We start from the raw sequence: 18,371 nt of genomic DNA, 5'->3' as shown, positions 1-18,371 counted from the left end.
GACAAAGTTGGTGTTTAGCAAATGTCAACTTAGTAATTACTTCTCATCCAACTACAGAGTCATTCTGGATTCCTCTGACAGAAGTCAGGGATAATCTGTATGATAGTATTATTTGTATTAAATATTAACTCTGCCACGTATTATCAAATATTCTTCTGTAAAATCCAGGGATAGCACTTTTGTATGTTTGTTGTACATTTCTGACTGTCCTGTCTGTCTCTCTGTGTTTCTTTCTCTCTCTCTCTCTTTACATATATATACATAAATGATAAAAAAAACAAAACAACACCAACACGTAGAATGAATGACCGGTTTCGCTTTAATGCTTCATCAGACTGAAATCAATATCATTGCTTACGTCATTAAATATGTTGTTTCTAAGTGATAAATGAAATAAACAATGACATAAACAAGATGACATCATAGCTTACATTTGTAACCTAGTTATCTAATACTTTAATGAATAATTTACATGGAGATATGCATATACAGCAAAGATTAAAGATATCTTAATATATAAAAATACATGTAACTGGATTTTAAAGATACATATATCTCTACTGATAACTATTTAGTCATAAATTTTATATAATTTTACACAGCACACACATCACGTTTTACAGATCACCTACTCAATCCAGTGGACATGGACAGACAGGCAGAGGATTAAGTACCCAATACGAGCAGTGGAAGTCCATTCCAATCTCTACAGCAGTTACATTTCTTGTTATGTTTGTCAGTGGCCAAGCTAGGGATACATAAAGATGAACACACATAAAGAAAACAAAAGTAAGGTTCTAAATTTCATCTTTATCTTCCTACCCTGTTGATTATGTAGCACACATCACAAGAAATTGCCAAGCGACAGTTTACATTTACATTCTGTTCTTCATCAAATGATAACTTCAATGTTCATTCACAGTAAATGATATTTCATAAATTTGATTTGTTTGCTGGTTAATAATTTGTCAGAGTTTCACTTTCATTTCCATACTATTATCAATACCCACTTTGAATGAATTAATGAATGCAGGAATAGATGTAAAAATCGATAAGAGTTTGCAAACAAAACATCATGCTATTTATATCGAACATGTATGATCAAGAACAAGGTAACATTATAACATGCATGTTGTAGCTTAATTGTCATGTAATTTGAAAGACTGAGTGTACCAAATTTCCATCTGCATTAACTGAAAATAATACATACAAGATGATCTCCAAATGAAAATATTTGTCATTTTAATTGTTTATGACTTTTGATCCATCTGTATTGTAATATTACATGTACACTCATCAGTTGACCCAACCAGGAATTTGAAGTGTATTTACTGAGCTCTTGGTTGTGGACTGAAGCATAACATGGCTTGTAGAGCCTGCGTTATAAAACACCAGGTAAAAGTAAGCATGTCTATTTCTTGTTAAAATATGTTGTATATTTGGGTTGCAAGTACTAAACAGGTTAGCATAGCGGTAGTTGCATATTGGATAGTGCGGTTTATATTTCATTGTGTGGAACACATTAAACAAACAATTTCAAAGTGACAAGAAGAATGAAACGTGCTAAAACGTATTTGTTATTTCTTTTTCCTTTCTTGTTTTAAACCTAAATCTCTCTCTCTCATATTAAAATTACTATAATTAAACTTTGTATATTTTGGGAAACATCCAAACTGTCTCAGCATTATGTCCTCAGAATTGTTTAATCTCTTGAAATACACATATGCAATTGTGATTAAGTGGATGAGTCTTTGAATATTAAACAGCACTGTGTGCAACTTAAAAGGAGCAACCTGCTATGTACTTCAGCTAAGTCAACTGGTAAGTTCCACATGATGTAGTGGATGTCCATAATTAATTAATTATATTGCTGTGAATTCGAACTGGGGCAATAAACTTAATCCATCCACTGCAAGCATCGACATGGGCCATCCACGACGCCCATGATGTCATGTCCATAATGGACACATCATGAAAAGGATTAAGGTCCACAGAGGGGAAAGTGTATTTCCTGAAAAGCACAATGCATGTACTGTATATATAACATGCTCAGTAAAATAAAAAAAAATTGCCTTCATTCAGAGCCATTTCATGTAATTTATATTTATTTAGTTTCAAGCATGAGCATGGTTTTCAGGTCGGACACGGGTACAGAAAATAAGTATAGACCTAGTGTGTAATGAAAACCATGTATATTTAGGTACATATAAACAATTTTAGACCTAGTATATAATGAAAACTGAAATTCCAGCTTCCTATAACAGATAAATTATTCTAGCCCAATTATATAGAAAATGCCCCCTGTTAAATTGGTGTCAACACATGAAGATGTATCCACATGCCAAGTAATCAACACTCGGGACCAATTGTCACTGAGTAAGTGATCACATACAGTAGTTAACATTACACAACTGATAACAAACCAGTCTATGACTATATGACCAGATGAATGAGATGAGTAGGAGAGCTGAAAATTGAGTAAAACATGGTTGTATAGAATTTCAGTCACTTCACAGATATAGAATTTTACTGCACTGTTGTTCTCAAGACACAAGTCAAACAGAGCAAGCATCACAACTTAAAACCTGGACAGCAATATAAGTCTCGTATTTTCAAACTTCACATATTATTTGAGATTAGTAACAGAATCAACACATGGTTGTGCAAAATGTGTGACTAAAGTTATTACTCACTGGGACATAGTCTGTAATAATCGGCTCTTTAGAGTTAGGATAGTTAGGGCATATTAGTAGCCTTAAGTCCTTGTTTGTTATCTTTATTAAAATAGAACGCTTCAGCAGGTGCCATTGAGTGACATTTAGTTATTGCCTCTTGGTGCCCATTATGTACTCATCATTATCGTTACTTAAACAGTATACTTACTACACTCAAACTGAGGATGCATTAATGTCACTTTCAAACAAATTACCACTGTATAGAGAAATTAGTAAACTTCAAACACTAATGGACACGGGATCAAGTTTAAACAATTTTTTTCATTCAGCAAGGTACTGCATAAGATAGTTTGAGCCAATTGATGAGCATTTCCATCACTTGGATGAAATCAAGGAAAACAGTTCAACAGCAGATGAAATGGGTGAAATGGTATTGGAACACAGTCTCAGAAAGTTTGCAATGTACTGTAACTTGTACATTTTACCAATATATATTTTTGGTATTTTTTCAGTCTTGAATGTGCATGATGTTATGATGGCAACTGATAGAATAGTGACTTTATTCAAAAAATGATGTAGATGATATATACTTCTTTGCGTATGTTATCAAATAAAGTCATTTTGAAATGTACATGCCATACTGTTTAAAGTGTATGTAACTCAAATAGATGATCGTCCATTGTAAAATTTGGCTGCCACACAAATTAACATTTGAAAAGTTGATGAAATTATTTATACATGTGTGATTAACAGCAATAATCAAGGACACTATAATCCAGTGAATCATATCCTTAGGTCATGATTTGACTCTTGACAAGGTCCGACCACAACATTTAACTCAATCCCACCTGTACTCACTTGTAAGTAGATTCTGGAGGGCAGCCATTTTTTGTGCAAAATCCATGTTCAGAGATGGGATTAAACTTTCTCCTTGGGAGAGTTGTTACCTTGGATTTCTCATTGCCTTCTACAAGGAACAAAGCAAATCAATACAAAGTCAGACGTGACTAAAGAATGCAAGTGACTTAGAACATTAAATATTCAAATTGCCTTGTGTACTGTTCTTGTCACCATTATTTACAAATCTATCTGGAAAGTTTACTCACATTTATACTTTTTACTAAATATATTTTAAAATGTGCAAACCCTTACTGAGAATCTTTAAGGCAAAGAAGAGGCAATTTAACAAAAATTTGGTTTATTTTTCATTAATTGTATGTGATGGTAAAGGCAGTTGCCTCTTGAAGTTTTGTATTTTATTCAGTAGCATGAGGTTATTGCACGGGCTTTATATGTAGTAGAAATGAAAGTGGTCACACTTTTTATGACTGATATAGAAATAAAAAAGAGGTTTCATGTTTGTTTGATTTTTTTATTTTATTTCAGTGGTTGTGGTGAAAGTGGTCCAGTATTTTTGTTCAATCCAGCTGCAAGAAAAGTGGTCTAGTGTTCAGAATGACTTTTCAAACCATCTTATATAAGAATAAGTTTCTCATCTGCCGCATGTTAAAGCATTTATACATTTTGTCATCCAAACATTATGTCTGAATGATTTTCCCATGTGTAATTATTTTATATCTTTTGAACTCAACCATTGATCACACAAGACTGAATGAGTGTGGAGCACTATTGCATAAAATGATATCTACAACCTTGTAAGATACTGTCTAAAGAATTAAATTATGTAATGGGTAAGCAGACAATATGTGATCAGTACTACAAAACATTACTGATCGTATTTCATTGAGAATTCTCAACTTTGGTCCACAATTACTGCCATTATCCAATACAAGTCCTTCCTGAAAAACACTAAGTTCACCAATCATGATTCTTCATTGAAGATTATGTCAAAGAGGAAGCATGTGAAAACACTAGGCATTTATACTGTATGCCTAGTAACTTGACACCTGCCAGGAATAATAGTGTATGACATAAGGCGTCCTACACTGACATGAAGATAGACAGTACAGGTTTAGAATAATTGATATGTAGCTTAGCTTTAACACTACAGGGTAAATGTTCACTTGTCTTACTCTAAGAATCGAAGTGTAACAAAATAATCAGTTAACAGCAAACTGACATGAAATTAAAATAACTTTCTTTGTTAATGTGAAACCAGACAGAGCTGTGCCAAAACAAACTAACAAACTGTAAAGAGAGGGAGTTACCTCCCTTATACGTCACTACACTCCATTTAGAGCATTTATTCAAATCTTATGATGACAAACCCCTTATCAAAATTATCTTCCTCCAGGATGAGTAAGCAAGTATGATTTTCAAGGTAGCCATATGAATATGAAAGTCATTTTGACAAAAAAAATCTAAACCAGCTAAACAACCTTGGAAGATGTTGTTGTTTTTGTAGGGCTTAAAGCCATTTTCAGCACATGATAGGCTGTACATGGTGGCCAGTATTAATGATGGAGGAAGAACCCGGGAAAAACCCGGAAAGAACCACCGACCCATGAGAAGCTACTGGCAAGCTTTCTCACATACCCATATTAGCCGAATCGGAGACTCGAACCCGTGCAGACAGAGGTGAGATGGCAGTGATCCGTAATGGAGAGCACTTCTGACCACTCAGCCACTCGGGGGCCCCCAAACTTGGAAGTATTTTACTGAAGCACCACATTGACATGACCTTCCATCTGATAAGTTATTCTGGTCTATGATCAATAGAACCAAGAAAAATAACCAATTTGTCAATTAGTAAAGTTCAGCAAATGTGCAATCAGGAAGACAATTCCTCACTTAGATTTCAAAACACTTAGTAGCATTATACATAGAACATTTTCTCAAGAGATGACATTTTTATTTTATATTATGGAGATTGATGTGCAGCTTGCTAATAGTCAAATACTTTAACAAGAACAAATTTAGCTCAAAACTGATGGCAGTACAACAGTTTTTCTGATAAAAAATAAAGCAAAATTGAATCATAAAAACCAACTAGTAGTAATCTTGACTAACACCTGTGAAATTAAACATACATTTTGAAGTCATTCTCTTAATGATTAACAAGTGAAGTTATTACTCATCAAACAAAACGTCTGATTTTGGCAGTATGATGACTATGACAGTGTCAGCACTATTGCACTCCATGATGACTATTGTCATTACATTTCAAGACTAAATATGCAGGTGCTAGAAGTACACTCCATGATGACTATCCATGCCACAGTGTCAGCAGTACAGTCTGAGATTTCTATGTATGTGTGTATGATTTGGATTTTTAATGTGGCTTTAACAGTTTTTCAGTCATATCGCTACAATGTCTACAGTGTTGCAGTTAATAGTGATTTCACAGACATGTAGCATGATGTTCCACCCAGCCACACTACCCTGACACCAGGCGAACCAGTCCTAACAATAACCTCTTAATGCTGAGCACCAAGCGAAGCAGCTGTATCATTTTTGTAAATCTTTGGTATGACTTGGCCGGGGATCGAACCGACAACCTCCCACATACAAGGCAGATGCTCTAACCATTAAGCCACCAGGGCAGTTTGAGATTTCTGTATATTAAGTATTAGCAGTACACTCTGGTTAATACAACCATTAGATTTCATGACTGTACATTTCAGTGTCAGCAGTACACTGCATGATGCATATGACCATTTGATTCCATGACTACATTTTCAGTGTCTGCAGTACACACCATGATGGATACAACCATTTGATTCTATAACTGTACATTTCAGTGTCTGCAGTACACTCCATGATGGATATAACCATTTGATTCCATGACTGTACATTTCAGTGTCTGCAGTACACTCCATGATGGATACAACCATTCGATTCCATGACTGTACATTTCAGTGTTAGTAGTACACTCCATGATGGATACATCCATTAGATTCCATGACTGTACATTTAAGTGTCAGCAGTACACTCCATGATGAATACAACCTTTCAATTCCATGACTGTACATTTCAGTGTCTGCAGTACACTCCATGATGGACACAACCATTCGATTCCATGACTGTACATTTCAGTGTTAGTAGTACACTCCATGATGGATACAACCATTCGATTCCATGACTGTACATTTCAGTGTTAGTAGTACACTCCATGATGCATACAACCATTATATTCTATGGCTACATTTTAGTTTCTGCAGTACACTCTATGATGGATACAACCATTCAATTCCATGACTACATTTCAGTGTCTGAAGTACACTCCACGATGTATACAACCATTTGAGTCCATGACTGTACAGTTCAGTGTCTGCAGTACACTTCATGATGGATACAACCATTAGACTACATGACTGTATATTCAGCAGTGTCAGTGTACTACTCTATGATTAATACAATAATTACATTTCATGACTGTACATGGGACAGTGCCATCATTCCATTCTACGATTAATACAATGATTAGATTTTATGAGTGTACATGGGAAAGTGTCAGCAGTACGTTCTATCATTAATATGATTAGATTTTATGATTGTTCATGGGACAGTGTCAGCACTACATTCTATGATTAATACAACAATTACATTTCACAACTGTCTATGGGTCATCGTCAGCAGTACACTCTATGATTAATACAAGCATTAAATTTTATGACTGTTCATGGAACAGTGTTAGCAGTAAACTCTATGATTATACAAGCATTATATGTCATGATTGTTCATGGGACAGTGTCAGCAGTACACTCTATGATTATACAAGCATTATATGTCATGATTGTTCATGGGACAGTGTCAGCAGTACACTCTATGATTAATACAAGCATTAAATGTCATGATTGTTCATGGAACAGTGTTAGCAGTACACTCTATGATTATACAAGCATTAAATTTCATTATTGTTCATGTGACAGTGTCAGCAGTAAACTCTATGATTAATACAAGCATTTAATTTCATGATTGTTCATGGGACAGTGTCAGCAGTACACTCTATGATTAATACAAGCATTAAATGTCACGATTGTTCAAGGGACACTGTGCGTGTGTGTGTGTGTGTGATTTGGATTTTTAACGTAGCTTTAACAATTTGTCAATCATATCACTATATCTGCAGTGAGACAGTTTATAGTGAAGTCTAGCACTGAGGCATCATGCTGCAGACATGTAGCATGATGTCCCACCTAGTCACATTATCCTGACGCCAGGCCAAGCAGTCCTAACACTAACCTCTTAATGCTGAGCGCCAAGCGAGGCAGCTGTTGGTACCATTTTTGTAAGTCTTTGGTATGACTCCGCCGGGGATCAAACCACTAGGCCACCGGAGCGGTATATTCATGGGACAGTGTCAGCAGTACACTCTATGATTAACACAAGCATTAAATGTAATGATTGTTCATGGGACAGTGTCAGCAGTACACTCTATGATTATACAAGCATTAAATGTCATGATTGTTCATGGGACAGTGTCAGCAGTACACTCTATGATTATACAAGCATTAAATTTCATTATTGTTCATGGGACAGTGTCAGCAGTACACTCTATGATTATACAAGCATTACATGTCATGATTGTTCATGGGACAGTGTCAGCAGTACACTCTATGATTATACAAGCATTAAATTTCATTACTGTTCATGGGACAGTGTCAGCAGTAAACTCAATGATTAATACAAGCATTTAATTTCTTGATTGTTCATGGGACAGTGTCAGCAGTACACTCCATGATTAATACAAGCATTAAATGTCACGATTGTGCATGGGACACTGTGCGTGTGTGTGTGTGTGTGATTTGGATTTTTAACGTAGCTTTAACAATTTGTCAATCATATCACTATATCTGCAGTGAGACAGTTTATAGTGAAGTCTAGCACTGAGGCATCATGCTGCAGACATGTAGCATGATGTCCCACCTAGTCACATTATCCTGACACCTGGCCGAGCAGTCCTAACACTAACCTCTTAATGCTGAGCGCCAAGCGAGGCAGCTGTTAGTACCATTTTTGTAAGTCTTTGGTATGACTCCGCCAGGGATCAAACCACTAGGCCACCGGAGCGGTATATTCATGGGACAGTGTCAGCAGTACACTCTATGATTAACACAAGCATTAACTGTAATGATTGTTCATGGGACAGTGTCAGCAGTACACTCTATGATTATACAAGCATTAAATGTCATGATTGTTCATGGGACAGTGTCAGCAGTACACTCTATGATTAACACAAGCATTAAATGTCACGTTTGTTAATGGGACAGTGTCAGCAGTACACTCTATGATTATACAAGCATTAAATGTAATGACTGTTCATGAAACTTTGTCAGCAGTACACTCTATGATTATATAAGCATTAAATGTCATGATTGTTCATGTGACAGTGTCAGTAGTACACTCTACGATTAACACAAGCATTACATGTCATGATTGTTCATGGGACAGTGTCACCAGTACACTATGTTTAAACAAGTATTACATGTCATGATTGTTCATGGGACAGTGTCAGCAGTACACTCAGATTTAATGACTGACTATACATGGTGCTAGACAAACTGAGTTTAATGCTAAAAGTTAACGGTGAGACCTGAACCAAATAAACCATACCATCAGAAAAAAATGATACCTTTGTTTTGCCTATGCCTTACAGGTGAGAAAGTAAAAGAGTCAACTCAAAACACTTACACTGTATTATGCAGCTAATACAAAGCCTGTATTATTATTACAATAATAAACCACATATATTTCACTTTTCAATGCATATTTTAACTGCACAATATTAAGGTAATAACAAAATAATGATCCCTCATCAGTTTTAAGAGCATTTTGTTCCTGTGTTTATCATTCAGACCTGACAGTGTAACACATGTTAGGAATAGATTGAGAATAATGCTTAGTGATTATTGCTGAATATAAATCATAATACCAGCATAATGAATAACTGAAGCAGCATAATTTATGATGACTGACTGATTTGTGTAACTGATAAATATGATAACAAAGACCATACAAAACTGAAATAAAGTTCCTAAAAAATCAAGGTCAACTGTTTGCATCATACATCAATTATAGTCATGAATAAAAATATTTTACCATATTTACAAATGTGAATACATATGCTAGTCTTAAGATGATTGTCTAAACTCTATATGGTCTGTTCATTGACAAACCCCTGTAGTCGGTGCCAGATATCATCACACAATACAAAACAATACTCTCTAGCCATGATAACACTATCTGTTTGCTAGTTCAATTATTGGATTTCTTCTATTGTTTGTCGAGTCCATTCATCAAGTATATGTTGATGTCCAACGTCTCCATCTAAATCTCATCCCAAGAATTCTTCTTCAGTTCCGAATAGGCAGCAGCATATTTTTTCATACCTGGAACTTTACACAATCTACCATTCAGATTTCAATTATCCTCTTCAGTGTCTGAAATTTTCAAAGAGCACAATTTCTGAAACTATCAAAGTCAGACATTAACAGTAGCAAATAAACAAAATGAATTAAGATGATAAATGATAATGATAAGATGAAAAAACATTGCCCAACCAATGATGTTGTGGGGCGTGACAAATAAATGTTTATGTACCATGGATACCCCTGCCAGTATTACTGAATTAAAGGGTGTTAAAGGGGGGATCACTTTTCATACTGTTCATACTGGCCTAGTGGTTAGAGCGTCCACCTCGGATGCGGAAGGTCGTGAGTTCAATCCCCGGCCCAGTCATACCAGAGACTTAAAAAATGGTACTAACAGCTGCCTCGCTTGGCGTTCAGCATTAAGAGGTTAGTGTTAGGACTGGTCGGCCTGGTGTCAGGATAATGTGACTGGGTGGGACATCATGCTACATGTCTGCGGCATGATGCCCCAGTGCTAGACATCACTATAAACTGCCACATTGCAGACATTGTAGCGATATGACTGAAAAATTGTTAAAGCTACGTTAAAAATCAAAATCACACACACATCACAAAAAAGTAAAACCAAGCAACACCTCCATATTCTTAATCTGAAGTCTCAACAAATTTTATTTTAAATCATTAGGTCGAAAGTTAATGAAATTAGACGAAATTTAAATGATAAGTTTCAACAACAGGGGCCATAACTCTGTAAAATTTTCACAAAATAGTGAAAATCCAAATTTGGCAAAGGCTTTTTTGATGTAAAGCCCCACAGGTGGCGCTCTACAGGTTTGTATTTTGCATAGGGTTAGTTTTTTAAATAAAAAGAATTTCCCCGGCTTTCCACACTAGTTATACTGGCTATTTAAAAAAGACCTTGTATATCTTAGGTATAATGCAAAGAACCTTTAATTCCCTTTATTTTGGTGTATGATTGATGGGTGTACTATGGGTTATAGAGTATACAGCTTGGCCTTACTTCAGATGTGCACCTTTCAAAAAAGTGCTAGCTCTACTTGGTCATTTTCACTTCCTGAACTTCAGAGGTAAATTGTATAAAAGAGAGCCGATATCTTTTTTTTACATTTTATATATTTGGTAATTCATTCATTGCACTTTCAGAAGCTGGTATTGTCTAGTCTGGCAATATTCATTTTCCCTATTTTAATAGCTGCTATGTATAGTGTGCTTTAGACTAATTCAGGCTGATTTTTTAACACAAGGGAGCAGTCATTTTAGTTAGCAGTGTGCTTAAATCATGTAAATTTCCAAAAGTACAATATCGAAAAGAAATATAATCCACATTACATTAATGTAGCATAGAGGTATGCCAACATTCTCTCCATTGTGCATGTTTTAAATGCGAACTATTTCACCTTACATACGTCACTCTCTCAAAAGTACATATTATCTGGTGAGCGCCCCATATCAATATTTAGTTTAAATCGATGTAATCCCCCAAAAAGTTATTAAGCATAAATAATATTGAAAAGGAAAAAGGCATAAAATGTCACAAACCATTAAAATCAACATTTACCTTCATCTTTTTAATGTAAAGCCTCGTAACAAATTTGATTCTAAATCCTCAGATATGTGAGAAATCTAGTGAACAGAAGTGAGATTAAATAAAAATTTCTAAAAGAGGGATCATAACTGAAAATCTAACTTGAATAGGCTTTTTTAATATAAAGCATCATACCAAATCTGTCCACAACATCCTAAAATACATTGTTCAGCACAAAACTGAAAGGCAAAAGGCAATGTTCTAAGTCAAACAGGGGCCATAATGCCCAAACAATTTAAAAGAAAAAAGGTATAGTCAAACAGGGGCCATAATGCCCTAACATTTTACCAGAAAAAAGGTATACTCAAACAGGGGCCATAATGCCCTAACATTTTACCAGAAAAAAGGTCTAGTCAAACAGGGGCCATAATGCCCTAACATTTTGCCAGAAAAAGGTAAAGTCAATGAGCCATAGCATCATACAATTTTGCCAGAAAAAGCTCACAACAAACAGGGGCCATAATGCCATAACATTCTGCCAGAGAAAAGTGAAAATTGAACTTGACCTAGGTCTTCTTAAACTTAAGTTTTATGCCAAATTTGATAACATTTCTCAAATCTTTCAAAGGTTACTGTGCAGAAATTAAATTTGTGATGTTAGGGATGGTCAGACATAGACAACTTTAGATCTTGTGATGGTAAGGATGTTACAAAATACCTGATATGATGCATTTGAAATGCCACATACTAACAAAAAATTCAAGGTGACGCATTTGGTACACTGTAGCTTTAAGTTTCTTATATTTACTCTTCATTTTATGTACATGTAGAAACAATGACATTCAAGTCATCTGCCTGGCATGTGCAAAGCATAGTATCTGGTTAGATGTGTAGGTGTATAGACGTATAGCAGCCGATACTGCAGAGGGTGGGGGTGAGGCATTTTACATCTAGCTGTCAGAGTGTGACTGTAATTTTGATGGATGTCTTTCTTCTAGCCTAAGCCAACAAGTTGGGTGAGCTATGTTTCATACTATTATATTTGAAATTATTGGACTCTTGTTCAGTTTCATATTATGAAGCAATGCTGTAATGTAGGTTTGCACTGGTGTTTTCTCAACAATTACTACCATATTTTTAACATAATTCACTGAGTATTTATGGTTTATTAACCTGGTTATAGGTAATATGTATGATTCTATTAGTCATAAATATGGTTATGCACCTGAATATAGTTTAGTTGACTGTAATGTCAACTAGTAATTAATGGGATGTTATGTATTAGATTTTGGCATAGTATGCTTTAAGCCTTATCAGCAATACATCTGTGTCACTCATGTACTGTTGGGATTCATACTTATCGGAGTGCTCGTATCATGTACCAATCATTAATCTTCGGTATGTACTGTTGATGGCATCTGTATTTACTAATTCAGACAGCGATCGTGAAACAGAGATTATTTACCAACTATTTGTATGTTTTGGAGTATCTAAGCTGAGAGTGGCAATGAGTACCAGTTTTACCCATTCCACTGTTCTTAATGCTTGAGAGTGAAGTGATCTGCAGTAAACTTAGTGATGTAGCTACATGGATTTGGAAATGAAGTAGACTGGTGAATGGTTACCAGTTTTAGCCATCCAGCTGTTTGATGACAGTACCATTGTACAAGAGATGTCTGAGTCACCAGTGAGAAACCAGGCAGTGGACCATTATCTTGAAGGCAAGATAATAATAATACTAATAATACTACTGACTTTCATGTGATTATTAATAATATGAGATGTGCAGCACATTAGTGTTTGACTAACTGAGATTTATACAGTAGTGTTTGACTATAGTACAGTAATGTTTGATTACTTAAGTTTATCATAGGAGTATTTTACTACTAAAACCAATCACAGTAGTATTTGACTACTGAAATCTGACACAGTGATATAAGATCACAGAAGTTAATCATTGTAGTACAGACTGAGATGTATCACATATATTTCACAAGTATACTCATATTATTCATTTTCATTGGTGTGAGTGTAAGAGAACAGTCACATACACTTTAATACATTTTATATCATTGAATGTACGAGTCTTGTATTTTTCTTTGAACTCATTTTGATCTCAAAGAGCTGCAAGCTTGGCTTCACTACAATGGAACAATCCGATGTGAACAACACTATATGTTGTGATGGTATGTAACAGTCAGACATGGGCAACACTTGAAGTTGTGATGGTATGTAACAGTCAGACATGGACAACACTTGAAGTTGTGATGGTATGTAACAGTCAGACATGGACAACACTTGAAGTTGTGATGGTATGTAACAGTCAGACATGGACAACATTTGAAGTTGTGATGGTATGTAACAGTCAGACATGGACAACACTTGAAGTTGTGATGGTATGTAACAGTCAGACATTGGCATCATCTTAAGAGTTATGTCCCCTTTTGTGCTAAATATATGTTCTATGCTGCATTTACCCCATCTCTTAAAAATCACAAAATTATAATCTTGAGGTTGTCACTGCTAACAGAAAATATGCATGTCTTACCATACTTACACAGATTAAAAAGTATTCAAAGTATGGCAGACAGACAAGAGGAATATTTATTTTCCACAGGGCTGATGGGATATAAAAAGGCCTATTTCAACTGTAAACAACTTTACTCATGACGGTACATGTACCTTTATCAGATTAATCAATATCTTCATGAAAAGAATGTATTTCAGTGAACAGTCTAAGTTAATGCCTAAAAGATTGTAAACACAAGTTGATTAATACCTACCCCAAAAAATTCATGTATTACATGAAATAATTAATACTCCAACTGACATGTACAAAAGACAGACAAGATAAAAAGACAGATGGAGAAGTGTACTAAGAGTGTGAGTCATACTTTAAGTCATGATACAAATCTTTAAAAATTGTTGCATAAGAAAAACTATTGATCATACAAGAAAACTGTACATTATATAAGAAAACCACCACTGGTGGCATGACTGGATAACAAAACAACTTTCCAAAAATTCGATCTTTTTAGATTTGTTGCTTCCTTTCAACATTGCCTTGACATATCCAAATGCCAACATACAAGTATATGACTCTATGAAAACAGAGAAAACAATGTAAACTGTAATCTACAGACACAAAACCAAATGCAAAGGTACAAATAAAACACTTATGAAATATAGGTCACAATGACCTAGTTTTTGCTGATGGCTTAAGTATTTATTATGCATTTATATACAAAGTCACATGATTTTACAAGCTATACTGTCTGAGAATATGACCTAAAGACCTGACTCAGTGTTGATACCAAATGACAGACATTATTCATTGAAATACTGACACTGCTCTGCAATCCATCCAGCCTGTTATTATTCTTATATACCTATGAAACAGAATTAAATAAGAAACTGTACAAATTATCCTATTATATCTGCATCCAGCTGTGTACCGAAGCTATTCCATCCTTACTTGTAGTTAACATGAGTCCAGTTGAAGACTGATGTTATTCCATCCTAACTTGAAGACAGCTGGTTAGTTGGGGTACTGACATTGAAAAAGCTGCAGGCTTCCTCTCTTCTGCAAATGCTCTGAAACAAAAGACCTTTAATTTTAAATGTAATGGAGAATTAATATTTTAAATGCTCTGTAGAATTTTAATAGCAAAATCAGGTACAAGCATGTAAAAAAAATAACATTCAATCACTAAAACAAACTAAAAAACTTGCATGTTAATAACATGGGATACTTTTTCTTTCTGATAACAACCAAGTGTACTGATTTTTATAATAATTGATTGAAACAGTTCATATTTATTACAAAACAATAGAAAAGATGGAAAATATATTTTGACATAAGTAATAACACTGAAGTTAAACAAGTTTCCTAGCAATAATGGCTCAACAAAATAGGAAATAATCTTTGTATTTATATTTACCACATTGGCATCAGAAATACTAATTAGTTGACTGTTAGGAATCCCCTGGTGACAACCAGACTAGAAATGACAAATTGATGAATGGAATTCAGTTTTATGTCTTTGACAATTGAAGAGAAGCAATTAAAAAGTCATTTATGTTTATTGGTAATACGAATTGGCTTAATGGGTGAGTGTGTGTGTGCTATAGTCAAATATCGCATATAGTACAGTACATACATGTACTGTGTTTAAAGTTATATAGTATTAAGTTAAAAAACCTTATATAAATGCTCAGGTACACTCTGTTTTGCAGAAAATGTATTTATTTGGGCTAAAATAAGCAATATGATGTTGCACTGTATGCATAATAAATCACTGCATTGAGACAGTGTTAAGCTATTGCATTGTATTTATCTTGTTACATGAAGGCTAATTAAGATGAAATGAGCATTTCATTTTTCATACACATTGGGCCTCCTGTACGATGCACATGGTAAACATCACTATGCCAAATAATAAAGGGGCTGTCATTCCAGTCAACCTGGTCCCTTGACTGACAGACATATTACACACATATATGTAACCCAATGTCTATCAAACTTTCCATAGTGAAAGTACAGCTATAGTCAATACTGTTATTAGCAAAGTTAACTGAAAAAACATTCCTGATGTACATACTATAAAATGACTGATTTGCCTGTTTACATTTTACTTCTGTTCATCACATATTTCACAGCCTCTACCTCTAGCAATCTGCCAAAGTATCTTCATCTTTGATTCTTAATACAGATCTTATGATAAGGAAAAATACTTGTCATTAACTACTATCTTAAATAAACCTTTAATGTACAAATATAATCAAATTCAGTTAATTGGCAAATGACATTAAAAAGACGTTAATTATAGCTGCATTTGTCAAAAGGGTTTTGCCATTTCATGGTCAGATGCTCCCACTATTAGTATTTGCAGTTAAATGCAATGATCAAACAAAGTAATAAATAAACAGTAATGATTGTGATCATTGGTTACAACGTAGTTTTATTAAATTATATCTATGTAATATTATATATATATATATATATATATATATTAATGTACAACAATATATATTGAGAATCAGTATTTAATAGATTTAATATGTGCTTTTTATTAAATAGCTTCAAATATTTTAAAGACTGAAATGAAAATAAGTTGGTTTACTGGATCAAGATTTTACTAAAAAAAAAACAATTCAATGATACCAGTAGATAAAAAAGCTCATTATAACAGCAAACTACATTATTCTATCATTTTACTTATCAATAACTCATTATAGGATTTTTGTTGTTGTAATTATGATGCAAAGAAAACACAAGTTGCTTAAGAAATCAACAAATATACTGAGTCAATTTTTATACCTTGATAGTGTTGATATTGACCTGATTTATCAATGGTTAACTGTATATGCTCTTTATTGAAACACTGAAAAGTTAATTTGGTTAAGAATGATCTAAATGCAATAGATCATATCTATGTTGTTCTGATTCTGGCCATAAATGTGCTAATTACTCTGACTGAATTTGAATATCAACCTTTTTAAATTACACTGCTATGCATGGGAACAACAGTAATAACTATTAAAAAAATCAAATAATGTTTGTTCCATTTTGTTTTTCTTTTAACATTTCACATGGGCCAAATCATACTTGCATTTGGACTGAATTGGCATGTAATTTGAACGAAATCAGTCATGGTCTGTTTCAGCCAGCAAACTTTACGCTTATATGTACAATTATGTTTATATACTACTTGTGATTTAGTGATATTTTATGTATTTTTGATAACTAGTTATTTGTGTTTACTTTGGTGAAAATCACAATGTCTCTGGTGTAAAATTATTTAATTAGTATTATTATTACCAAAATGCATGGTGAACTCTGCTATAGCCTTCATCATCTTATGTCAAATACAGGCCCTCATACCTTTTTCTTAGGAACTAATGTCAGGTTGTTTAGAACTGACTAGAATCCATTTACAAACTGTGTGCAGAAAAAGGGTTCATGTTCAATTTCTCCAGTTTCATTAAAAATCCATTTATCCTTGCCACTAAATTGATAATTCATAAGTGTCAGTCACCTCATTTTCACCACACACTGGTTCCATGTTGCCATACATTGGATCAAAAAAGGTATGAAATTGTTTTTATTATAAGTTATTCTTTCACAAATTCACGTCTGAATAGTGCATGATACTTAACTGAAAGAAATGGGACATCACTATTGCCATAACTTTTAAGCCTTTCACCATATTCTAAATACCATCCCCGGCCCACCTGTGCTGAATTGTGCATTACCATAGCCCTTAATAAACAAATACATTAATCTGAAGATCATAATACTCACAGACAACAGCATTTTCTTTACACGGATTTTACTCGTACAGCACTAATTGATGTTTGTACACAATACAGTTCCCCCAGAATCAAGTGCCTGTCGAGCAGTCATTACCACATTAGCTCTCCAACTTCTTTTTACACCTTTTGATGAAAGGCGCAGTATGATTTCTGAGAAGGATGACATTTTGGAAAGACCGTTCGAGCATCTGGCTATCAATTTCCTGCTCCATCCATCCATTCCCATTTCGATACACGTTTAACAGTCGGTTGAGAACTTTTACGTTTTCTTTACTCTGTTCAATCTTGTCGTAAAAAGGGACAACTAGTGATGTACAAGTGGAAGAAAACCGGTGAATTCCGACTACCTGCAGGTTGAGACTGGTTCTGCATCTAAACATGCCTTTATTTGCTGGACTGTAAACTCTGAATGATAATCCCAAAAAAACGGAACATGTGAAGGTTGCATTGCATTACAGATCAGACGGTGCACACCGACGGAAAAGGAAGATAGTAGAAATCCGCCAAATAATAATTAGACTTTATACAATCTTTCTAATATAGTGTTAAAAAGTGATGTGT

At 34.4% G+C, this 18,371-nt stretch overlaps 1 long non-coding RNA gene across 1 annotated transcript; it reads right to left on the bottom strand.

Annotated features, from left to right (window-relative positions):
* Window positions 1-9,259: 9,259 nt before the first annotated feature.
* On the bottom strand, window positions 9,260-18,167 carry LOC149787166 (uncharacterized). The gene is made up of 3 exons (XR_016425122.1): window positions 17,800-18,167; window positions 14,971-15,089; window positions 9,260-10,018 (listed from the first exon to the last, which is right to left on the bottom strand). It is a non-coding gene; the product is annotated as an uncharacterized LOC149787166 (long non-coding RNA).
* Between the last annotated feature and the right edge of the window lie 204 nt (window positions 18,168-18,371).

The sequence above is a fragment of the Sinohyriopsis cumingii genome, chromosome 12 (genome assembly GCF_028554795.1).
Source record: "Sinohyriopsis cumingii isolate HCF-2022 chromosome 12, ASM2855479v2, whole genome shotgun sequence".
In the NCBI taxonomy this organism is placed as follows: Eukaryota; Metazoa; Mollusca; class Bivalvia; order Unionida; family Unionidae; genus Sinohyriopsis; species Sinohyriopsis cumingii.
This window is presented reverse-complemented; position numbering and strand designations above follow the sequence as displayed.